The sequence below is a fragment of the Mandrillus leucophaeus genome, unplaced genomic scaffold (genome assembly GCF_000951045.1).
Source record: "Mandrillus leucophaeus isolate KB7577 unplaced genomic scaffold, Mleu.le_1.0 Scaffold516, whole genome shotgun sequence".
Lineage (NCBI taxonomy): Eukaryota > Metazoa > Chordata > Mammalia > Primates > Cercopithecidae > Mandrillus > Mandrillus leucophaeus.
Window position 1 is genome coordinate 965,486 of NW_012105542.1, and position 23,534 is coordinate 989,019.

Consider the following 23,534-nt stretch of genomic DNA (forward strand, 5'->3'; position numbering starts at 1 on the left):
TTTTTTTTTTTTTTTTTTAAAGGGCCAGTGAATATTTAAGGTTTTGCACCTTTGCAGATTAGACAGTCTCTGTTGCACCTTTCCATCTTTGCTATTATAGTGCAAAGGTAGCCATAGACAACACGTACACAAAATAGGTGTGTGGCTGAGTTTCAATAAATGTTTATTTACAAAAAGCTAGAACCTTAGGCTATAGCACGCTTACTCTTGTTATGGAGGTAAAATAAATGACTATGATTGTCACTTAGACAGCCAGTAATCCTCCTAATCTCATAGCTAACACAGTACTGTTTAGGAATCAAGGTTTTGACACCATCCCTAAGGTCGAAGACTAGAGGTCTTACAGGATTATTCTTTATTATGTACTTCTGGAGAGTATTTTAAAACCATTTTGGTCCACCCGCATAGTTTAAATACTTTTCATTTCACCAATTAGAATTTACTTGTAACATTTATTATGCTAGTCCGCAGGTTCTTGATTGCAATCACAGCAATCAATTTCTAATATTTAGTTTGCTAATTAGCAAAATGGAGGTTGTTGGTCAAGATATGGCATCAGCATAGCTGGGAAAATAGGCGTGCACTCACCACATCTGGTTAATTTAATTTAATTTTTTTTTTTTTTTTTTTTTTTTTAGAGACAAGCCTCTCACCAGTTGCTCAAGCTGGTCTTGAAATCCTGGCCTCAAGTGGTCCTCCTGCCTCAGCCTGGGAGACAGAGCAAGACCGTGTCTCTAAAAGAAAAAACTATATATATATACACATACACATATATGTGTATGTGTATGTGTATATATATGTATATATATGTGTGTGTGTGTATATATATATAGCTTGACCAATACAATTTACCCATCACACCCCACTGTGTAAGCTTAAATATTTGAGATAAATTACCAACAATGTAACATTTAGTCTAGAGGCCAAGAATTCTTTCCTGAAAAAGGAGTCTTGGGCAAAGGATGGATAGGATTTAACCAGGTAAAGGGGAAGGGTGTGTATAGGAGGGGACGAGAGAGGGGGAAAAGGGAGTGGGAAGGTTAAGGCCCAGATAAAGGAGGCAACACATTTAAAGTCTGAGAGACAAGAACAAGGAGGCTAATGGCCATGGAGATTGACATGCTTGAGTAGACAGTCCACAAGAGCAGGAATCCTCACACATGCACACCCTATACAGTGATGTGCTAGGCCAGTCTGGGTGTTACACATTGGTCCTCCTACCATCCCTAAGAAGAAAATGAGGATAACAACTAGGGCAGTTTTAACAGTATGATAAGAGTGTTCTTTGCCAAAAGTAAAGCACTGGACGGAGTCATTTGTTTTGTATTTTGAGTTTCTACCGTGTGCTAAGAACTGTACTGGATGTAGGAGTTAACCAAACAGGCGAAAACCTTCTCTGCCCTTATGGTGTGTATATTCTAGTAGGGGTAGGAGATTAAATAATATATTAGATAAATCAGAAAAGTATGTAACACATCAGACAATGGTAAGTGCTGTGGAGAAAAATCAAGCCGGGAAGAGAGACTGGAAGGTTGCGAAAGGCTTATGTCTACAATTTTACTTCTTTGATTTGAGGCCTTGGCATCAGCTCCTTGATCTTTCCTGATCTTTCTTCTTCATTTACCCTAAAGTTTTTACTTTTGTTTCCCATGGCTTAGCTCGAAATATTTTTTGAGCATCTATAGGGTGGCGAGCTAGTTTTGGGGGACATAGTGTTAACAAAAATAGACATAATTCCTGCCTCCTTTGAGCTAAATCTGTGGAGAAAAACAGACTAAAACAACCATCATGGCAGCCAAACATAAGAGCTAACCAAATTGGAAGTTTTTGAAGGAAATACAGATGCTATAATATGATGATAATGCAAATAAAAAGTGTTTTGAAGGAAACATAAGGGATCAATTGCATAAAAATGGCAAGCTACATATGGTAGTCAGGGAAGATGACTGAAGAGGTGACATTTGGACTGAAAGGTGTCACTCTTCCCTCCCTATTCTCACTTCTTACCTAGTTTCCACTCATTCTTTTTTGTTTTTGAGACAGTCTCACTCTGTCACCCAGGCTGGAGTGCAGTGGCGTGATCTTGGCTCACTGCAACCTCCACTTCCCAGGTTCAAGCAATTTGCCTGCCTCTGCCTCCCAAATATCTGGGATTACAGGCATGCCACCACGCTCGGCTAATTTTTGCATTTTTAGTAGAGACGGGGTTTCACCACATTGGCCAGGCTGGTCTCGAACTCCTGAACTCAAGTGATCTACCCGCCTTGGCCTCCCAAAGTACTGGGATTACAGGTGTGAGCCATCATGTCCAGCCTCCACTCATTCTTTAGCCCTTCCTTTAAACATCAGTTCTTCCAAGAAAGCCATCGCTCAAAAGCTTCTCTCACCCAGTTGGGTATGTGTCCCATCCCATCCCACTCAGATGAATGTAAAATTGGGTCTAATCAGGGCTAGTCCAACAGCCTTATCCCATAGGTCCTCCAGTCAGTTTGGAGTACGGAGGGGGAACCCAGAGTCAGATATAACCCAGATTCACAAAGCAGCCTACTGACCGGGGTCATGGCCCTCGGGCCCACAGCAAGCACAAAAACTGAAGCCCAAGGGCCTTCAGCCAGTTACTCAGCCACTGTCTTTGGCTCCAAACATCCCTCTGTATCTTGCTTTACGGTGCTAAGGCTAGGATGGCACAAAACACATGTGCTCTATTCTCTGGCCGCATGCTAGTATCTGCCCATAGGGGGCGATAGAGGAAGCCTGCGGGGCTGGAGGATGCGGAGACTTCAGCATCAGGTATCCAGGTAGCCTGTTCATTCTGTCACAGTGTTTGGACGTAGCTTGCAGTTTCCCCAACACTTGCAGAGCCAGCCTCATTGCATCACCTCAGAGACACCAGCACCAGCCTCTTTTTGTTCTTTTCAACCCTGGCAGTAGCTGCTTCCCACAGTTGCCACCTTAGTCTAATGTTTTCATGTTCTCTTTTAATGTTTTCCATTTTCTAGGCAATTCTTTATATACAGTTAACCAGAGGTTCACAGTGCCCTTGGTGTTTTGGTAATTGTTTTGTTTCCCCTCCCCCTCACAGATCCTAAGCCAAAAATAAAAAAATAAAAAATACCCAACAGTTTCATGTATTAGTTGTTCCAAACAACTTAATAAGTATTTGCATCCTAACAAATAAGAAGTGGTTTGAGAATACAGTACACACAAGTTATTTTTTTGTCTTTCTTAACTACAATTACTTCCTAATAGGATGCATGTATCTGTTGAGCATTACACAATTTCTCAAACTGAGGATTCAGATTAGACAGACACTGCCACTTTCATTGCCTGTTCCATGTTGATTTTGGCACACAACTTGCATTTCATCATGGCAATTGCCAGAAGCCCAGTTTTGCCAAGATATGACATCAGAAGGAAAGTAGCCCAATCTCATGTTGAAACTGTTGGCCCCTTCAAGTAGTCGTTTGTAGCGTGTCTGAGAGATGATGCCATGTTTTCCACGATGCTGGTACTACTGGTGCTCTTGTGAGTTAATAATGGTGTCTTACACTGTCTCAGCACAGTTTGAAAACCAGGATAGTTAACAATTCTATATAGGCAATTCTGTCTAAGTGTCATGATTTATCTCCAAAACAGACCTTGACTGATGCAGGACCCCACTGCCTAAACTTCCTCAATATTCCACGTTCCCATCTTTGTCTCCCAGTATTCCACACAGCCCGGGCTCCTCATGCCCACAAATGTGATGTCCTAGCTGCCACATTCTGCTTCCCAGCTCTGTCTCAGACCTTGATCTTCCCTCTCTGCCCCATCCAGATGCAGTCCCCTGGACTGTGGCTGAGCCAGGCAGCGGGGTGGTCAGCTGTGTGTCTACGGCCATGTCAACTGCTCAGGTGCTCAAATACTGGCAAGAATTAAATGGACACAGGCCAAAGATGCAGCCTGAAGATAGAGACTTTGGAATGTTTAAAAATTACTTTTGCCCTAGGGAAAGTCGGGTTGGGAAAAGAGAAGCAATTTTGAAATTACATGGTTTCGGTCTGCAGAGAAAGGAAAAAAGATTTGGGGGGAAGAAAAGGAGAAGTCAAACCCATAACATCTGGGTTGGTTTCATTGCAGTTCCCACTTGATTCATGGCAAGTTGCCTTATTCGTTTAAAGAAAAAAAAGGAAAAGAAGAAAAGCTGGAGAAAGAATAAAACCCGAAACATTTCTGATGGTCAAAAGCCACCTAGCACTGGGCCCGGGTGAGGTATTAAACATTCTGAATACTTTACTTGTCCTGGCTGTGAACAACAGGGCACTGAAATTAGAAAAATCTCAGCGTAGCTAATTTGCCATCACTGCCGAAGAAGCCATGTGTAAATCAAATTGTTTCTAGACTATGTAAAAACAAACAAAAGTAATATTTCCTAATTGGACTCCGATGGCCTCTCTTCTAGAAGCACTACCTTTTTTCCAGTTGGAGAATTTGGCTTTTCATATTCAGATCCAGGGCTTTTCAAAGCTGAGGCTGCTCATAGCTGACAACTCCCCCATCCCAGGACATTCTTGATCTCCCAAGGAATCACATTAATCTACAGACACTACTCAGGACTGCTGGACCTTGAAAAGCCCTGCTGTGTCAGCAGCCCCAGAAACGCCTACCAAGCTTTTTTATGATGTCCAAAGCTTTACTCTTTGAAATGTACAAGAGTGTCATTAAACTGAAGGAACATTTTCAAATGAAAACCACTGTCAGTTGAGGAAGGCTTATTTTCTATCGAATCTCATTTGAGACTTACCTAGGCAATGAAAAACGCAATTGACAAAACAAAGCTGTGTATCTGTTAATTTGTGGCAAATAAGAAGGGAACCCAGTAGAACAGGGATCACAGTAGAACAGTAGCTAGAGGACACATTATCTGACTGACTGCCTCACTCATTTGTGACATACCTGCTGACCTTATTAAGCACTTCTCAGAAAAGATGAGGGGTTAAAATGCACATGTTCTGTTTCCTGACTGACCCCTCTAATAGGGGCTGATGCTTGGCCATGACATCGTGAGACACAATCCTAGCATAGGCTTTTACATAAGCCACCAAATGATAATTCTTCGTATCAGAATCTCAGAAATGATCACTACTCTTCCTCCTTGACTTTCAGCTTTGACTTAGCCTTCTAAGGATGGCCTCTGCAAAATATGAGCTCTCCTTAAGTGTCATAAGCCTTGATGCCTTTTCCACTTTCCATCTTCCTCCATCTGCAAATAGTCTTGCTCAGATACTTGATGTTTTCATATTTTCTCTCTCTTGCCCATCAAAACTTATTTATGAACTGTGTGACATTGAAAAAATACTTTTACCCTTCCTGAACCCTGGTTTTATAATTATACATACCTACTACATTTCTTGTAGGGTTTAAATAACATTATATGCATGCATTGTTAGTGGGATATTGTCACCATAGTGCTGTATAGCAAATCACCCCCAAAGCCACCGGTTTACAGCAACAGGCATTTATTCTTGAGCTCATACATCTGCTTGTATAATCTCCTGGTGTGGACCAGCTGGGCATGGCTCCAGGCTATGAGGTGTGCCCAGGTCTGCCTGATGTATGTTTATTTTACAAACCAGGTTGAAGGAGCGGTAGCCCCTCAGAGGAAGTTCTTTCCATGATAAATGCACCAGAGCCACGCCAACCCATGTAGGAGCTCTTAAGGCCTCCCTCATGTCAAGCTTGCTAATACCATATTGACAGAGCAAGTCACACAGGCAAGCCCAAAATCAATGGAGCCACTCGTCCCACAGTTAGAAAGGGTGGGAGTAGCAGAGGTAAGTGAATATTTACTGAAAGATAAATTATCAGATCAACAGATGTGTATGTTTTGGTTAACATGACCGGCCAATACTCCTTCACATAGTACAGGCTTGGTCCCCTGAGGGAGGAAAGACTTTGAGTCAGGTGTGTGGAGAGCCAGAAGATTCCGCTAAAGCCGTAAGATATAGGCAGTTTCCTGCTCTATGTTCATTTTAACTATTATGGAATGTGTCTCTTGGAGAGAAGGGCAGAAGTCTAATAGAGAGACCTGGAGAAGCCACCCTGCCATTTGCAGTTTTTGTCAATCTTAATATGACATTACCAGCCAATATGACATTCCCAGCCAATATGACATTCCCAGCCAAACTGGTCAGGTGAGTTTTTCCTGTCCTTTCCTCCCAAATGCTGGCTCAGACCACATCCCTCCACACCCCCTGATATCCTCTGTCCCAAATCAAAACTCTACAGTAGGCAAAAATATCAGCCCCCAAAGAGGTTCACATCCTAATACTCAGAACCTGGGAATCTGTTATCTTACATGGCAAAAAGAACACGGTGAATGTGATTAAGGATCTTGAACTGGGGAGATGATCCTGGATTATCTGGGTGGCCCTGTGTACTCATAAGGGTCCTTATAAGAGGGAGGCAAGAGGGCAGAGAGGAGAAATGATGTTAGGCTGACAGCTTCAAGGATGGAGAAAGAACAGCAAGGCAAGGCATAGAAGTGGCCTCCAGAAGCTGGAAAAGGCGAGAAACAGATTCTCCCCCAGAGCCGACCGAAGGAACACAGCCCCGCAAATCTATCTCAGACTTCTGACCTCCAGAGCAATACATCAGTGTTGTTTTAACTACCACACTTATGGTGAATTGTTCCAGCGGCAAGACGAAACTAACGCAAACCTCAAAGATTGCTCTGCTTATTTCTGTATGTTTATCCACACTCTTCACTTTCACTGCCTTCCCTCCGTAGACCCATTATGTTTTATACACGGTCTTTTGCCTGAATGAGTTCTTGTAAAATACATGTAATTGTTTAGTATGCACGTATTTTTAATTATGTAAATTGGAATGTGTTCTAGCTCGTTTACCTTTTTGTCACTCAGCACTACACTTTTGACATCCACCTAGGCTGCTGCGTGCCCTTAGTTCATGATTTTCAACCATTATATGGGGTTCTGGGGTTTGTTCTCTCCATAATTTATCCATCTGCTCTCCACTGACAGACACCGTTTGCTTCTCACTCATCACTACCAGAAATCATGCAGTAGTAGACCTTCTCAGGTGTCTCCTTCTAGATTTGTGTGAATTCGTTTGTGGTCTATATTCCTTGGGGCAGAAATACTGACATATAGGCTATGTATAAATTTAATTTGACAAAGTACTGTCAGATTGCTGTCAGAACAGCAGCTCCAAAACTTTTAGCTGTATGTAAAGGTACTTGCGAACCCACATTCATCCACCCTTGGTATTATCCAATTTGTCAACTATCTGATGGGCACTACATATTTTTCCCCATTACTATTTCAATTTATATTGTTTCAGTACTAAGGAGTTTGAGAATTTCTTCCTATATTTATCAGCCTTTTGGATTTTTATCTTTATAAATTCCTTGTTCAAATCCTTTGCACAATCATCTACTCATTTGTAGAATTCTTTGTATATTCTAGCATTTTGTTGTTGTTGTTCATGATAATCTTGAATAGATAAGAGTCCTTTATTTTTGGTGTAATAAAATCAACCAAGTGCCGGGCGTGGTGGCTCATGCCTGTAATCCCAGTACTTTGGGAGGCCGAGGTGGGCAGATCACCTGAGGTCGGGAGTTCGAGACCAGCCTTACCAACATAGAAAAGTCTCATCTCTACTAAAAATGCAAAATTAGCCAGACGTGGTGGCGCATGCCTGTAATCCCAGCTACTCTGGAGGCTGAGGCAGGAGAATTCCTTGAACCTGGGAGGTGGAGGTTGCAGTGAGCTGAGATGGTGTCATTGCTCTCCAGCCTGGGCAACAAGAGCAAAACACTGTCTCAAAAAAAAAAAAAAGAAAGAAATTTGAAAAACAAATAAATAAAATCAAGCAAGTTTTTAAACTTAGGGTTTGCTACTTTTTAAAAATGTCTCCCTAATGGTAGACATAAAATCTGTTCTCAAATATTCCACGTCCCTCTTGTTCCAGGCACATGGTCAGGTTGTACTTTCCTCTGAAGTTAGGTATAGCCACGGGACTTTCCTTGTCCAGTGATAAATGAGAAGATATCACCTGTCACTTTCAGGGTTGTTTTAAAGCCCATGTGAGATTGGCCCATTTCACTCTTCCCTGTTGACCTATGTGATCACAACACACTAGCGAGAGAGAGATTTCTGTTGTGGGTTAAGCCATCAGATTTTGAGGTCATTTGTCCCGTGAGCATATCCAGCCTGTCCTGACTTGTTTATTTCTTTTATCCCATTCCCTACTCCCCTACCATGAGCAACCATTCTAATATATTTATTTTGTGTTCTTAGAAAACACATCCCATTATGCAAGCATTTTTAAATTTTGATAAATGGTGTTGTGTTGCCTCACTGTGTTTCTTACTTTCTTCACTCAACATTATGCTTTTAAGGTCCAGCCACATTGCTACACGTGCATATCAAATCTGTTGTTGTTAAATGCTGTGTGGGTGAGCCACAGCTGTGACTTCCCTATCTTCCTATGAAAGACACAACTTTTTCTGAAGAAATCTTTGCCCAACCCTAGTCTACAAAGTCATTCTGCAATGTTCTTTTCTAACTTTATAGCTTTATCTTTCACATTGACATCTTAGGTCTCCAGAGTCCACCACTCTGGTAGTAGGTATTAAGGCGGTATTCAGTTTTATTTTCCTCTGCACAGTAAAAAAAAAAAAAAAAAAAAAAAAAAAAAAAACTTTTCCTCAAAACCATTTGCTTACTATTCTGTCCAGCTAATCTATAGATCCATCTCTATCGCACATGAAGTTCCCAGATATACATGAAATGATTCTTGAGCTTTCCATTCTGTTCTGTTGATCCATTTCCTATCACAGCATGAATACTACAATTTTTATAGTTATGGCTTTAATAGTATATTTTATATACTAATGTATGGAAGGGTACATTTTCTGTTTTTTTAATCCCTCCTCGAAGTTGACTACTATGATTTTTTTCCCTCTATACACACTTATTAGAGAAAGTGTATCAAGTTCCTTAAAATTTAACAGAAATTTTTATTGATGTTGAATTAAATTTATAGACAAATTTAGGGAGGATTTTCATTTGTGTAATATCTTCCCATCCATGGCCATGGACTTTTTCTCCATCTATTCAGGTCTTCTTTTAAGTCTCTTATTAGTTTTAAAGTTTTCTCCACTGAGATTTTATATATTCTTGGACTACTTAAATCCTAAATATTTGATCATTTGTATTACAATTGTCTCAAATTAGATTTTCTAGTTCATTATTGCTGGTGTACAGACACGCTATTCATTTTTGTAAGTTAATCTTATATCTGGCAAACTTGTTGAACTCTCTTGTTACTTACCACAATTTTTGATTGCCATTGATTTTTCTAAGAGGATTATCATACCATCTACAAACAATAAGTTTTATTTCTTTGCAATCCTCATATATCTTATTTCTTTTTCTTTCCTTAAAGTTTGGGCCAGAAACTCCAGCTTTATGTTAAATAGCAGTGGTGGTTCCACTCTTCTCCCTGCTCCAAAAAGGAATGCACCTGCATTTTCTATATTAGGTATAATAATTACTGTAGAATTTTGGCTTATAAGTTGGCAATCTAACAAAAGTTTCGCTTTATTTTCTAAGGGTTTAAAAAATAATCATGAATTGGTGAATACCTTTATCAAATGCTTATCACCTATTCACTCATTTAAGGACATTTAGGTAGTTTCCAGTTTGGGGTAATTATGAGTAAATCTGCTATGGACATTCATGTATCGAGTGCTTGTCTCAAAGATTGAAATAATCATATGATTTTTATTCTTTAGCATATTTAAAGTAGTGAATTGCACTAACATTGAAAAAAACTTGTTCCTGGGATAAGCCCCATATAAATATAATTATTATTTTTGTAAAACAGTGTTGGCTTTCTTCGCTAGTATTTACCATAGAATGTATTTTCTATACATTCACACATGAAATGGGCCTGTATTTTCTTTTCTTGTATTCTAACCTGATTTTGGAATCAAGATTCCAGTAAATTCAAGTAACCCTTTGGCCTTATTTTCTAGAACAACTTTCATAAGTTTAAAATTAAATCTTCTTTAAAAGTTCGGTAGAGCTCACCTGTCAATCATGTGGTGTTTTGAAGAAGGGCTTGACTACCATTTCAATGTCTTTAATTTTGCTGATTCATTTAAAAGTTCTTTTTCTCCTCATGCAAATTTTGTCATTTTATCTTTTTCTAAGATTGTATTCAATCTAGTTTCCAATTTAATAACACATAGTTCACTATATTCATTTTGTTTGTTTTTGAGATAGAGTCTTATGCTACCACCCAGGCAGGATTGCAATGGCATGATCACAGTTCACTGCAGCCTTGACCTCCAAGGTCCAAGTGATTCTCCCACCTCAGCCTCCCAAGTAGCTGCAACTCTAACCATGAATCACCACCCTCGTTAATTTTGTGTATGTGTATGTGTGTGTATATATACACATGTGTGTATATATACAGAGAGAGGTGTGTGTGTATATATACACACACATACATATATACACACACACATACACAAACATACACAGAGAGAGAGAGAAATGGGGGTCTCGCTACGTTGCTCAGGCTGGTCTTGAACTCCTAGACTCAACTGATTCACCTACCTCAGTCTCCCAAAATGCTGGGATTATAGGTGTGAGCCACCATGACTGGACTCACTATATTCTTTTTTTTTTTTTTAATTGCATTTATTACATCTTTCTTTCTCAGTTTGCTCTGGTTTTTAGTATTCTTTTCAACTAAGAGTTTTCATATTCTAAACTCTTCTCCATTCAATTCATAGTGCTTCTTATTTTATTAATTTTCTTCTTGTTTCTTTGGGCTTTTTCTGATATTCTTGGGTTGAATGCATGCTCCTATTTTTAGCATTTAAAATAATTATATATTCACAAAAAGTTGTAAAGAAATGTCCAAAGGGTGCTTGGGACAGGAAGATCTCAAGCATCTTTCGCCCAGCCTCTGCCAACGTTAATATGTCATGTGACATAGTACAACATCCTAAGCAAGAAACTGGCATTGTCACAATCCAGAGTTAATTCAGACTTCACCAGTTTTACATGCATTCATTTGTGAGTATGCAAGCGTGTGTTTAATTTTATGCAATTGATCACATGTGCAGCTTCATGTTACTACCATTACAATCAAGACACAGAGCTATAGCATCACAAGGCTCCAAACTGCTATGGTTTGAATGTTTTTACCCCCTCCAAAAGTCATAGTGAAACTTAATCTCCAATGCAACAGTACAGTAGTCCCCCCTTATCTTTGGTGATGCTTTCCAAGACCCCTGGTAGATACCTGAAACCACGGATACTACCAAACCCTGTGTATGCCATGTTTTTTCTATCTAATAACCAAGAGGGCTACTAAGCGACTAACAAGTGAGTAGCATATATAGGGTGGATATGTTGGACAAATGGATGATGCACATTCTGGCAGGATGGAGCAGGATGGCATGAGATATCATCACACTACTTAGAAAAGTGATATTTTTAAAACTTATGAGCTATTTCTGGAATTTTCTATGTAATATCTTCAGACTGTAATTAAAACTAAGAAAAGTGAAACTGTGGATCAAGGGGGAAACTGTGATCAAGGGGGTCCTTTAGGTGGACTCCTAAAGGTTTCACCTTCACAGATGGGATTAGTGCCTTAGAACACGGCTTGAGCGGGCAAGTTTTCTTCTCCCATCCCCTCTGCCATGTAAGGACACAGCATTTGTCCACCTTGGATGATGAAGCAATAGCCTGACATCTTGGAAGCAGAAAGTAAATCCTCATCGGACACCAAATTTGCCAGATCTTGGGCTTCCCAAATTCCAGATCTATGAGACATTAATGTCTATTGTTTCTAAATCACCTATTCTAACATAGTGTGTTATACCAGCAGGAATAGACTAAGACACGTATACTATCTTTTTTTAGTCACACCGTTACTCTCCTCCCTGCCATCTAAAACCCCAGGCAGCCACTAATCTGTTCTCTATCTGTAATTTTTTTTTTTTTTTTACCATTTCACAAATGTTATATAAATGAAATAACATACTATGTAACATTTTGACTCAGCATAATTTTTCACTGAGCATAATTCCCTTGAGGCTCATCCAAGGTGTTACAGGTACAATAGTTTGCTCCTTTTTATTCCTGAGCAGTATATCATGGTATGGGTGTTTTGCAGCTTGTTTATTCACTCATTTAATGACATTTAGGTAGTTTCCAGTGTGGGGTGATTATCAGTAAATCTGCTATGGACATTCATGTACAAGTTTCTGTGTTAACATGAGTTTTTGCTCCTCTGGAATAAATGCCCAAGCGTATAATTGCTGGATCATATAGTAAGTTCATTTTTACTTATAAAATAAACACGCAAAGTACCTTCCAGTGTGGTTGTTTCATTTTACATTTCTACCAGCAATGTAGGAGAGATCCAGTTTCTTTGCATCCTTGCCATAATCTCGTGCTCTCACTACTTTTTATATGAGCCATTCAGATAGGTATGTAGTGATGTCTCACTGTGGTTTTAATTTTCATTTTCCTAATGGCTAATCATGTTAAACATTTTCTTCATATTCCTTTTCCCTGCCATCTGTATATGCAGGTCATTTGTTTTTAACTTTTGTTTCCTGTTAAATAAATTTAAACTTTTAGACTTTCCTCTAAGTGTTGCTTCAGACTGTTGTGCAAATATAGACTTGTTCCGCTTTCATTATTATTCACTTCAGGATTTCTTTATGATTTCCTTTGTAACCAAAGTGTTATTTAGTAACATGTTATTTAATTGTCAAATTCATGAGATTTTAAAATCTGTCATTTGGTTATTAATTTCTAATTTTATTGCATAACAGTTGGGGAACATGGTCTGTGTAATATGAATTATTTGGATTTAATTGGGCTTCTCTTATGGTCTAATACATGTTCTATTTTTGTGATGATTTTGAGTGTGCTCAAAAAATGATTTTCTCTGTTTGCATTTGGAGGTCTATATATTAAAATTATTTAACACTAATTTGTCAACATGTTAATAGGCCTGAGTTTATTCATTCTATTTCTCAGATCTTCAATGTCTCTAGTTATTTTCTGTCTACTTGATATTATTCTGCTTCAATAGATTGATTCCCTAGTATGGCTGCTAACTTATTTCCATCTTAAATGATAACCACAAAACAACCATAATTTGCAAACACTTAACTACCTCATGTAAAGTTTTAAATAGTATGTGCCAGGCACTTGGCTAAGCATTTTGCTTATGTCATATTTACTTCTTACACTTACAAGTCACAAGGTTCCCGTTTTACAGATGAGGAATCCAAGAGTCTAGAAGCAAATTAACCATGGCATGCAGCCAGAATGACAGAGGTGGCATTTAAATGCAGATTTGTGTTCTAAGTCCATGCTTTTAATGATTGTATTCTATGCCTCAGTTTACTCATTTGTAGAAGGAGGAAATTTGGAGGACTTTGAGGGTTTTTTTAAAGACCAAGAAACTCATCGTCATTATTATTGTCTGAGTTAACATTTATTGGACTCTTCCTCTGTAAGTTCTAGGTTCTGTACTAAGCACAGTATTTCATCCTCAGTCACCCTTTAAAGTAAGTGTTGAAATCTTAGTGTTACAGATGAGGAAACGAAGGCTCAGAGTGGGTACTCAGGTACGATAAGAACTCATTGGTGAGGTTGTCAGGGCCTAAAGTCCTAATCACAATGCTAGACTTTGATCTTACACACTGAACTGGGGACTTTATAGGTGGCATTTCATGTAGCCCCAGAATAGCGGTCAGAGGGAAGAAGTGGTGTGCCTTCTTAACCACATTCATCCAAAAGTTTTTTGGTTGACCCCTGGAACTTCAGAAGGAAGTCCTCTGTCTTCCTGATTTGACTGAGATGTTCCTTTCAATTGTTTGGACTCTAAAGCCCAGCATCCTTTTTTTTCCCTCCCCAAACTGCTCAACACATTCCTAAAGGCAGCACTTGGCCTAGCTCATTTCTTCCTCTTCATACCCTTCCAATTAACCTCCCCATCTTCTGTGGAGGTACACATACTCAGTCACATTGCCCATTCTCTCCTGTTGTCTTCCAGAAAAGTCTCACCCTAAAATGGACTGAAAAGCCAACACAACTTACAGTAAATTTTCAATATGAATATAGGAGCTTTCCTCAACCATCTCGACCGTTTCATCTACCTGTTTTTTCTCCCTCCTCCTGGTTCCCTGGAGTAAAGAGAGAGAAGCAGTGAGTTATTGTCATGTTAAGCTGCACTAAATGGCTGTATATTATGGTTAGAGACCTCTGGAGAAATAACGATGAGATCACTGCATTTTTTGTTCTTGGAAAAATAATGTGGCAAAAAGACACCTTTAATCCTCTATTTTAATTTGTGTTTATTGATCTCTTTGAAAATTAGGGAAATACGTTTTCTCATTGCAAATGTTATAAGAATGCATGGGGAGGTCCTAGTTATAAAGAGTAATGAAGTAGAGGCTATGAAAGAGAGTCTCTTCATAAGGCATGGATTAGGGGAAGATGGTGGGTGAGAAAATACCTATAAAAGGAAACACACAGAGGAAAGAAACCTATCAGATATCAATGACTAACTCTGAGTTGTGGGTTTGTGAATAATGTGTCATCAAAGAGGCATTCCACGAGCTCAGTAAAAACTCCCACCCCTCCCCCAGCTATCATGTCACTATCATATCAATCTCCTTTATTCTCTTGGCACTCAGCACTTGCAGGAATTACCTTGTTTATTTACTTATATGACTGTTTACTTGTATGATTTCCCCCACCATAGCCTGAAAAATTAATTGTACAAAGGCAAGAACTTTGTATATTTGTTTTCTGCTATTTCCTGGTGCCTAGAATCATAGCTGGCATATAATAAGTAGTCAAATATTTGGACAGATGAATAGATGGATAGATATGTAAAATAAATGTTTCCTATATGGCCAGTTTTCTGTGACTTCCAAATTTTCTGAAATGAACAAATGTTACTGCTCTAAAAACAAAAAAAAATTTAATTTAGCGTCACATCTTTCTAGAAACCTTTCCTGTTTCCTCAGGCACAAGTGGATCTTCCTTCTCTAATCTCCCAAGAATATTCAAACCTCTCAATGGACACTGGGCCTTGTCATCCTAAGAGTCTCATTATTTGCCTACATTTCTTGTCTTTCTCACCGGAATTTAAGGCCTCTGAGTGTTAGACTCATAAATTGCCAGAGCAGTAAAGAACTTAAAGATCATCTGTCCTAAGGTCTCCACTTATAGATGAAAACAATGAGACTCGGAGATGTGAGCTATCCAGACCCAATGACAAAAGATTATCCAGGAAAATGCTACACTCTTAATGCCATATTTTCGTTGTTCAAGTTGTCTTAGGTCACTGGGTAAGCTGTGGTAGGTTCAGCACTTTAACTGGGCACCTAGCCCTCTACCCTCTCTTCTCTAGGCCACAGGGCAATGCCTTCTGCCTTTGCAATTCATATTTCCTACCCCAGTGACTGAAAGGGGCAGAAAGGGCTGGAGAGTAGAGGAGTCTCACTTATACCTTCTCTCTTTATTTGGCATGTCCATGCACCTGGCATCCTACCCTTTATGCCCAAAGAATTAACAAGGAGAAGAAGAAATAAAGTAATAATTCTCTGGCAACTGTCGAAAGGCACACAGACCATCCACACGTGTTTTTTCTGATAAACACGTGCAAAGCCTCTTTCAGCTTTCCCATTAGAGTATCAGCGCTCCCTTGAGGAAGAGGTAGCCCAATTCTAAAAGAACTTTAGATAAGCTATTTAAGACATAGGGGAAAATACAGGTTAAAACAACAAATTCCCCAAACCTAGCACCTAAGATACTGAATTTAGGGTTTAGCATTTCCATATAGGTATCTATGTTTCCTTTTCATATGTATGTCTCTAAGAATAACATAGTATTGACTGGCAGATTTAAAAACTACATACAGTTGACCCTTGTATATAATGCAAGGGTTAGAGGTGCCAACCTCCCACCCCCACACAGTTGAAACTCCATGTACAACTTCTGACCTCCAAAAACTTTCCTACTCTTGACCGAAAGCCTTACTGTTAACACGAACAGTTGGTTAAAACATATATTGTGTTATATGTATGATACATTGTATTCTTACAATAAAGCAAGCTAGAGAAAAAATATTAGGAAAATCATAAGGAGGAGAAAATGTATTTACTATTCGTTAAGGGGAAGTGGATCATCATAAAGCTCTTCATTTTCATTGTCTTCCTATTTACTGGGCTGAGGAAGACGAGAAAGATGGATTGGTTTTGCTGTCTCAAGGGTGGCAGAAGTGGAAGAAGTGGAGGAGGTGGAAGGGGGGGCAGGAGAGGCAGACACAACCCATATAACTTCACAAAAACACACCGTAATTTGTCTTTTTTGCTTTTTTATCTCTCAAAAATGTTTCTATGTGGTACCAATTTTTCTTCCACCTCTTGCTTCAGTTTCAGTGCCTGTTTCATAGAAGGTTCCATGTCCTAAAAGAAGTCAAAAGTAGTCTTGAATAATGGGAACCATTCTGTCAGATAATCTACTGTAAACCTGTTTTCTGGCACCACTCCTTCCAGGTCTTTTTCTCATCTTCTGGCACCAGTTCAAAAGAGCTCATCTCTAACAAGTTGTCCGCTGTTAATTCTTCTTATGATCTGGTGAAGTGTCTGCTAGCTCCTGAATTTCTCCAAGATCTGTATCTTGAAATCCTTCACTTTCCCCACCTTTTATTTTATTTTATTTTTGCCATATCCACAATCTCTTTCATAATTTCCTTGATTGCTTCCGTCATAAATTCTGTGAAGTCACACACAACATCTGGACACAGTTTTCTCTAGCAGTAATTTATTGTTTCAAGCGTGGCAGTTTTCATGGTTTTTGTGTGTAACGATGATGACATCTTCAGTGGTGTAATCCTTTCAGACTTTCATGGGCTCTCTTTATACCACTGACAATGTATTCTGTAGAATACAATGTGTAATGAAACTTAAAGATCCTTATGACCCCTGAATTAGAGATGTTGTGTTTGGAGGCAAGCAGACCACTTCATTGCCTGTGATGTTCAACTCATTGGGTTCTGGGAGGCCAGGGGTATTGTCTAATAGCAAAATAAATGTAAAGGTAGTCCCTTACTAGCAAGGTACTTTCTGACCCAGAGACTAGGCATGAATGGAATCAATTCAGAATTTGTTGTTCAGGACTTCTTGTACAATCAAAAGTCTGGCAGCTGGTGTTTATCTTTTCCCTTCAAGGCTTAGGGCTTAGCAGCTTTACAGATAAGGTTAGTCCTTGTCATAAACCTGAGTGCCTTTGCAAAAAATCATAGATTTAGCACATCTCTTTCTGTCTTAAATCCTGGTGCTCATTTCTCTTTCTTTTAACTAAATGTCTTTTGTGGCATTTTCCCCCCCAGAGTAGGGCACATTCACTGGCATTAAAACTTGTTCAGGTAGGTATCCTTTCTCCTCAATTATTTTCTTAATGGCATCTGGGGTCTTGTCTGCTGCCTCTTGGTGGGCAAAAGCTGCTTCTCCTGTTATGTTGGTTTTTGTTTTTGTTTTTGTTTTTGTTTTGAGACAAGGTCTCTCTATGTTGCTCAGGCTGATCTCAAACTCCTGTGCTAAAGCGATCCTCCTGCCACAGAATTCCAAGTAGCTGAGATTACGGCACCCAACACGGTACCAGGCTCTTTTCTTGACATTTTTTTAAACCAAATCTTTTTCAAAAATTAACAAGCCACCCTTTGCTGGCATTACATACCCCAGCTTTAGATCCTTTACTTTCCTTTTGTTTTAAGTTGTCATATAATAATTTCCTTTTTCTCCAATGATATTAGAGTCTACAGATATGCCTTTCTTATAGAAATCCTGTAACCACATAAGAGCCGCATTCTCAATATGATATAAAAAGGTATTTTGTAAAAAGTGCAAGGTTTTCGTGCATGCTGGTATAGCTGCGGTGATCACTTCACAAATTTCTTTTCTTTTTTTATTTACAATGATCCTTGTGCTGGATTTATTTATCTTGAAATGGCAGAAAACTGCAGCTGTAGACCTCAATCTAGGGTACATATCAAGCAATTTAACCTTTCTTTTGTAATGTCATGACTTTTCTCTGCTTCTCTGGAGCACTTCCAGAATCACTAGTGGCACTTTGTGTGGGTATCACGGTGTTATTCAAGGTTTACACTATGGCACCAAACATGATGAAAAATACACGAGAACCTCAAGAGATCACTTTTTATTGTGGTAAGTGATGTACTGGAAAGATGAACTGATCATATGGAGATGTCAGCCTTGTAAACCGAAAATAAAATTCTAAGCCCCCCAGTCAACTGAACGGACTTTCCTTTTGGCCAAAGAGATCCCCAAAAACCTGAAAATAAACTAGTTCAGGAAGGCAGGGGGCAGGGGCTGTTGGACATGTCTCATGACACCCTCTTCCCACTGAAGTTTAGACACAATTGACTAGCATTAACATTAAAATAGAGATCTTAAGGACTGACAAAACAGACTCTTTATAGCAATAGGACACCAAATTCCGACCTGATTCTAGCGTAACATCACAGGACAGATAGTGGGCCGTGAAGGAAATCAAAGTATTTTGCTCCAAAATATACTTCCCTGACATATTTTGAAATGGCCCAGCAAAACTATCTCTTGTGGGGGAAGTTATATTCTGTAGTGAGTCTCCTTTCCCTACAAGGTCTTTTCAGGAGATTTTGACATCTTTTAGGTCTAACAAGAAACATGCACATCTATTCTCTCTGAAGTCTGCTACTAGGAGGCTTCATCTACGTGACAGGAACTTTGGCTCCCACAACTAAACCTCTTATCTTACCTTAACTCAAGTTGACTCAACTCTTCAGGAAGAGCTTAATTCTTTCAACCAATTGCCAATCAGGAAATCTTTAACTCCACCTATGACCTGGAAGCCCCCCACTCTATCCGGCTTTGAGATGTCCCACCTTTCCAGGCCACACTAATGTATACCTTACATATATTGATTTACATCTTTGCCTGTAACTTCTGTCTTCCTAAAATGTGTAAAATCAAGCTGTAACCCAAACACCTTGGGAACATGTTCTCAGAACCTCCTGAGGCTGTGTCACAGGCCATGATTTTAACCTTGGCAAAATAAACCTCTAAATTAAGACCTCATGCTTTTTGGTTTATAGCCTCACATGGCATTTTAAGGAGATTCTCATGACACATGTGAACTCATGGCAATAGCAACAGGAAGTGGCTACAAAATTAACTGTAGTACATACTGTACTACTACTGTGGCAATTTTGTGCGGTTATGATGTAATACTGCATTTTTATATTTGCTTCTCTTGACTGCAAATGGTGTCATGTACAGTCTGTATATGTGTAAGTTTTGATAAACTTCGTGTTTTTTTTTTTGAGACAGAGTTTTGCTCATCACCCAGGCTGGAGTGCAATGACACGATCTCAGCTCACTGCAACCTCTGCCTCCTGGGTTCAAGCGATTTTACTGCCTTACGCTCGTGAGTAGTTGGGATTATAGGTATCCGTCACCACACCTGGCTAATTTTTGTATTTTTATTAGAGACGCAGTTTCACCATGTTGGCCAGACTGGTCTCGATCTCCTGACCTCGTGATGCTGCTGCCTCAGCCTCCCAAAGTGATGGGATTACAGGCATGAGCCACCATACCTGGCCAATTTTAACTTTTTAATAACAGATTTTAGCATATTTTATGGTAGCAAATGATAAAATAGACTACTATCTACATCTTTCATGACAAACTTAAAATTTTTTTGATTTTTTGATATTTCTAGGTTGCATGATGTGTCTGCAAGTTTTTCAAATCATTGCAAAATCTCCAACAAAATGTCCAATATATGTATTGAAATTAATCCTCGTATAAGTGGATCCTTTCAGTTCAAACCTACATTGTCCAAGGGTGAGTTGTAATTTGTATTATATACTTACCCTTCTTCAGCTTCTATCATTTTAGTTATATTCATTCATTATGATACATGGAGTTTAAGTTCATTAATTTCTACTGCTATCCAGTTTTCCATCGTATGACTGTATTACAGTTCATTCATTATTCTTTTGATGAATATTTATTTTAGATTTATTTTTAGTTGTTTGTCATTTCAGTTTTTCATCCACTAACATGGTATGTCTCTTAATTCACCTAGGTCTTTTAAAATTTATGTAGCATAAATTTTATAATTTTCTAGGTCTTACACATTTTTTACTTGTTTTGATGTACCTTTTATTGTCATTGCTACTGTAAATAGTGTTTTAAAACTTTTTATTTGGATATAACATACATAGAAGGACACACATCTCTGAATTTCCACACACTTCACCCTCATATAACCAGATAAAAATCAAGAAAGATGTTACCAGAATCACATAGGCCCCTTTATGCCCTTCTACTCACTACCCCCATCAGCGAGGGAAATGCTATTTTAATATTTTTGAATTAAATTTTGTAATTACTGTATAAAAATGTGAATGACTTGTATACTGATCTAATATCTAGAGACTTTGGTATAGCATATTAGCATTTATAATTTGTTGTAATCAAAAATTTGTTGGTTTATACTGTAATCTTTTTTCCTCTCTAGACAATCATGCTACACGTGACTAGTATAAAGCTGTTTTGCTTCCTTTCTAGTAATTATTAATTTTACTCCCCTTTAAAAAAATTACCTGACCTTACTGGCTGTCTTTAACACCATGTGAAATAGATGTAGTGTTGGTGCATCCCTTCCTCACTTTCCCTTGGTTTTCAAGGCAATATTTTCATATTTATCATTTATTATGATGCTTATTGACTGAAGAGGTCCCTTATCAGAATAAGAAAGTTCTTTTCTATTCCTAGATTTATGAGGGGTATTTTTAGTTTAATGATTTTATGCACTAAGCAAATAATTTTATGCACTTATGTGGCTATAATTTTTCTATTTTGATTGATTAATGTGGTAATTACATTAACGTATTTTCCAATGTCAGACAACCCTTGTAGTCTCTCAATGAACCCAACATTGCCTTCATCTATTTACTCTTTTAACTTCTTAAATTTAAACTTTTAATTGATAAATACAACCAAGTCATAAATCATAAACAAACAGCTTGGTGAATTTCCACAATACAGATATCCGCCATGTAACAGTATTGACAACAAAATATTACCAGCCCTCAGAAGCCTACCCCATCATGCCTTTCCCAGTCACTAATCCCCACAAGGGTAGCCAGTATCCTAATTGATAACTTCATTGTTTGTATTTGCCTATTTTTGAACTTTTATCTAGAATAAATCATAAGCATGTACTCTTTTGTGTCATTTGTTCAACCTTAGGTTTGGGAGAGTCTACAACAGTGTTAAAAGTAACATTACTTCATCCATTCCCATTGCTGTATAAAAGTGCATTATATGAATATCCCACATTCATTCCTTTATGCTGCTGTTGAGAAACATTTTTGTTTGTTTCAAATTAATAAGCATGAGGAATAGTGCTATTATGAACACTACACATATTTTGCTGAAGACATATAAGCATTTCTGTCAGAAATATACCTAGAAGTGGAATTACTGGGGTGTGGGTAATATATATTTATTTTCTATATACATCAGGGATCTGCAAGCTACAACCCTTCTCTTCTGCCCGCCAACAATTTTTGTTGATAAAGTTTTATTGAAACAAAGCCACATCTCTTTGTTTACGTATGTCTATGCTGTTTTAGCACCACAGTGGCAGTGTTTAATAGTTGTGATAGAAACAGTATAACCTGCAAAGCTTAAAATATATATTATCTGGTTTTTACACAGAAAGTTTGCTGTTCCCTGTTGTATACTGTCAAACAGTTTTTAAAAGTGATTATACCAATTTATACCCCCACTTCTCTAGCTTTGCCATGATATATTTTAATATGCATTCTTGAATTTTATTCTTACTTATAAGTGATATAAGGCTAATATCCCTTCTGTTTTTTATTTGTCCGAGTGTGGTTTTGATATCAAAATATCCTAGACTTATAAAATGAATTAGGAAATATTCCTATATTTTTCATTCTCTGAAAGAGTTTGCAGAAAGAAAGAAAGAAAGAAATTATATTTTCTTGAATGGTTAGTCAAATTTGCTTGTAAAACAATTTGGGCTTAGCATTTTGAGAAGATTTTCAATTACTGATTCATTTTTTAAAATTATATTCATTTTGTTTACTTCTTGAGTCAGTTTTGAAAGTACATTTTTCAAGGATATACTTTTTTAGTCTCACTTATTGACAAAATGTTATTTATGATATTCATTCATCATAAGTATTTTAATAAGAACATTTCATATTTAAAGAGTACTTACAAAGTATATGTAGTGAAAAATAAAATTCACTTCTGTCTATGCAATATCTTGTTTAAGAAACAGAACAATATCAATATGTTTGAAACCCACTTGTGCCCCTCCCTACAGTATCCACTTCTAATTGCTTTTGGAGGGATAGGCACTCTCCTAGAAAAAAATATATATGTATACAAACACACAGACACACACATCTCAAACCAGATATTCAAATATTATTTGAATACATTTCGCACGTTTCCGAAATATATATAAAAGGAAGAATATCACATATATTCTTCTTCGCCTTGCAGTTTTCACTAAAACATCACGTTTTTGACAACAGTTATCCATTTTGGGTAACTCATTTTTGTGTTGGCTTACTCATTTTTACTGTCTTACAAGATCAGACTATATGAATACATATAAACTATTAATACAATTTACTCATCAATTCTCCTGACATAAACATTTACGTTGGTGCCAGATTTTTTAGCTATTACTGAGCAAAGCTGCTCTGAACATTCATGTATTTATCTCCTGAGAGTACATGTGCAAGAGTTTCTCTAGTCTAGACTACATATCTGTGAGTAAATCACTGGATGTTATGTTATACACATCTTCAATTTAATAGATGATTGCAAATTGCTTATCCAAGTGGTTGTAGCAATTTGCATTCTCATGAGGAGTACTTAAATATTTGCTCTTCTAAATAATTGCAAATACTTGGTGTTTCAGGCTATTTGGTTATTATCAATCTTGTAAGTTTATTTCTTGTACTTTTTTTTTTTTTTTTAGACGGAGTCTCACTCTGTCGCTCAGGCTGGAGTGCAGTGGCGCAATCTCAGCTCACTGCAAGCTCCGACTCCTGGGTTCACGTCATTCTCCTGCCTCAGCCTCCCAAGGAGCTGGGACTACAGGCACCCGCCACAGCACCTGGCTAATTTTTTGTATTTTTAGTAGAGATGGGGTTTCACCATGTTAGTCAGGATGGTCTCCATCTCCTGACCTCGTGATCTGCCTACCTTGGCCTCCCAAAGTGCTGGGATCACAGGCATGAGCCACTGCGCCTGGCCTATTTCTTGGACTTTTAATGCTAGCTGTATTTTAAGGTATCCTCTTTTATTTCTAATAATTTTTGTTTGTGCCAACTTTTTTTCTTGAGAGAAAAAAGGAGTTTGG

General features: G+C 38.1%; 1 protein-coding gene across 1 annotated transcript in view; it reads right to left on the reverse strand.

Moving 5' to 3' along the window:
• The window catches only part of PTPRT (protein tyrosine phosphatase, receptor type, T), a 724,687-nt gene that overhangs the window by 415,670 nt on the left and 285,483 nt on the right, over positions 1-23,534 (reverse strand). The window lies entirely within an intron of this gene.